Source organism: Myotis lucifugus, unplaced genomic scaffold (genome assembly GCF_000147115.1).
Source record: "Myotis lucifugus unplaced genomic scaffold, Myoluc2.0 scaffold_2052, whole genome shotgun sequence".
In the NCBI taxonomy this organism is placed as follows: Eukaryota; Metazoa; Chordata; class Mammalia; order Chiroptera; family Vespertilionidae; genus Myotis; species Myotis lucifugus.
This window is the reverse complement of record NW_005873100.1, coordinates 25,760-28,909: the sequence shown is the minus strand read 5'-3', so window position 1 is coordinate 28,909 and position 3,150 is coordinate 25,760. Positions and strand designations below refer to the sequence as shown.

General features: G+C 55.6%; 1 pseudogene; it reads right to left on the bottom strand.

Annotated features, from left to right (window-relative positions):
* Positions 1-267: 267 nt before the first annotated feature.
* On the bottom strand, positions 268-2,670 carry LOC102417182 (annotated as a pseudogene).
* Positions 2,671-3,150: the final 480 nt, after the last annotated feature.

Here is a 3,150-nt window from a genome sequence, read left to right as displayed (position 1 = left end):
CCATGCACGAATTTCGTGCACCGGGCCTCTGTGTGTGTGTGTGTGTGTGTGTGTGTGTGTGTATATATTTACATATATATTTAATTTTTTTCCCGCTTTCCCAAACTTTATTAAAGAAAAAGCAATGACGATAAATCTCTAAAACAGCCAATTTTCTGTGATTCTTCCCTTGAAAATGTGATGTTTGATTTTGAAACTCATGCTCCATGGGCGAGAGGCGGAAACCCTAAAAGGCTCCCCTCCCACCTCTCCTGTCTGTGGCCTGTCTCAGGGCCGCAGCGACAGCCTGAGCAGCTGCTGTGGCTTCACCAGCTCTCCGAGCTCCTCTCTATGCAGCCATCGCGGGATGTGAGCAGCTTCCTTACGAACTGCATCTCCCGCGTCCAAACCACGGAAGTGCTCGTCTAAAGCAACAGGCGATCCCGCTTTCGCTTGCTTGGCTTCAGCAACTGCGTCCCGGGTCAGGCGCTCCTGGACCAAGCTGCGTATCGCCTTCAATAAGCATTGCAGGCCACCACCGTGACGCTGGCTCTGAAGCGGGCTGGCCAGAGCCATCGCACCAGCCTTAAAAGCGGGATTATTAACATCCAGAGTGGTCAATGGCTCTGCAGCTTTAGCTGCACCGTCAGCATGTCTTGTATCATAAGATACCGAGTCCTTCTCAGCGTTGTCTCCATATTCAAGCCGAACGGCGAAACCAGGAGGCCAGTCTACTGCTTCTTGTTGAGCTTGAATCTTGGAAGGACAGCTAACGTCTGGGAGATACTGTGCAGAGGACCGGGGCGAGTCACTGCTGTGATGTTTCCTAAGTTCCCTCTGTCTTCAGTCTTGTAGTGTCGGCTCTTCTGGTCTCCAAGCCAAACAAGAAAGTTTCTGAATTCTGTCTCATCTTTGCCGCTGAAGCCGGCGGGGTTGTGGTAGGCGAGGGCCGACAGCTTGTGGCAGAGCTTGGTCCCGGCTTCCCGCTCTGTCCCCTGGGCTTCGGCCGGGAGACTTTTTATAAATATATTTTTATTGATTTCAGAGAGGGAGAGAGTGGGAAAGAGGAAGGAGACACATTGATGAGAGAGAATCGTAGATCGGCTGCCTCCTGCACGCCCCCTACTGGGGATGGAGCCCTCAACCCGGGCACGTGCCCTTGACCGGAATGGAACCCGGGACCCTTCAGTCCGCAGGCTGACGCTCTATCCACTGAGCCAAACTGGCCAGGGCACATTTGCAGTCATTTTAGCTCTTCTATGAAGTTTAAGTTTGTAGTGACTTCCTTACCCAAATGTATACTCTGAGCATTTTGAACTGAGATCACTCATTCCGTAAAGTGCACATTTATTCACGTTCTATGAATGTGTTAAGCCCGCGCCTAGAAATGGCTTTCCCCCTTTCCCTGGTAATTAAACGAGCCGACATCACGGATCGTCGGGGCTCCGAATGTCGTGGCTGGCTGCGTTGGGCAATTGATGTGATCTTTGTTCGCCTTTTGCTTGGGCACACGTCCGTAAAGTAGATTATTAAAGAGAATTTAGGAGCGTTAATTTCACGGGCAGGCACCACGGCGCGACGCGGCAATGACACTGCGTTCCAGAAGTTAGAAAGGAGCACCCTGAATGCGTGTTAATGGAGGACGGGCCTGAGGTGCCGCCACAATGGAATGCTTCCCGATTTAGAAAGTGACTCATGAGTCTTGGTGGCTGATGCCAGCGAGAGCTCCTGTGAGGCGGAGTCCCGGCCCCCAGGCCCCTCCGCGGCTCCGGGGTGACCTCGGCACGGGGGGAAGGCGTCTGTCCGTGAGATGGAGCCGCCCTCCACTCGTGCACGGCTCTAGGTCCCTGAGAACTTAAATGCCTGCTAAAACGGGGTGGTTTCCAGGGGGTTAGACGCAGCCGTGTGGTCATGTCACCTCGCAGAGACCGCGGGTTCAGACCAGGCCCCCAACGCAGACAGCCCGGCGCGGAGAGTGAAGGGTTTGCGGTGAAACCAAACGCTTCCGGTACAGAGAATAAATAATTGATTTTGTGGTGGGTGGTTTTTTTTTTTCTGGGTAAACAAAAAACCTTCAAGTGCTTTTCTCTGTTTTCTGCTGAGGCCTAAGTTTCTCAGCCCTTTGACAACATCCCGTTTCTATGGCGACTCCAGGGAACGGCATCTTGCAGTCCTGGCTCCTCACAGAGGCAGGCCCTTCAGGGTTTGTGGCAGCCCCGGGGCTGGCTGTGTCCCTGTGTTTGCTGGGTGCTGGGCGGGCGCACGGCGACCTGAGTGCTCCCTGTCGGTGCTCGCTGTCCGGCGCCGGCACCTCCGGACGTGGGCGCAGCGGAGCGCGCGGCCCCTGGGGGTGGAGGTGACAGATGGCAGACAGAGGGCCTCCGGGCAGCGCCCGACCGGGACCCGCGTGTGTCCTGCTTGTCTCCGCGCTGCTCTGTGTGGGCTGTTTGCCGTCTGAGGGAGGAGCCGAGCCCCGAGGTGTGAAGTTGGTCTCCGGACGCGAGGATGCGCCGGTTCTGAGGGCCAGTCACCTGCCCACTGGGACCCACTCCCACTCGCTGGGGCGTCTGTGGACTTGACCTGGGACCAGCCACCCCCGGGTTCTTCGGCTCGGACCCTACCTCTCGGCCCCTGTGTCCGGCTGCTCTCATGTTGCACGCCTTCACCCGGACAGAACTCCTCGAGAGCCATGGTCACTGTAGGAGGCGGTGCCTCCCTTTTAGTGGGCTGATCCTCACCCGGGGACATGTTCCCATCGATTTTAGAGAGAGGAGAAGGGAGGGGGAGAGACAGAGAGAAACATGGATGTGAGAGAGACACATCAATTGGCTGCCTCCTGCTCTTACCCCATGGGAGGTGGGGAGCGAACCCAAACCCCACAAATGGGCCTTGACTGGAATCGAACACAGGACCCTTCAGTCTGCAGACCAATGCTCTATCCACTGAGCATGCCAGCCAGGGCAGTGAATATATATATATATATATATATATTTTATTGATTTCAGAGAGGAAGGGAGAGGGAGAGGGAGAGAGAGAAACATCAATGATGAGAGAGAATCATCGATCGGCTGCCTCCTGCACGCCCCCTACTGGGGACAGAGCCTGCATCCCTGGCATGTGCCCTGACCGGGAATCGAATCCGGGACCCTTCAGTCCGAAGGCTGAACCAGC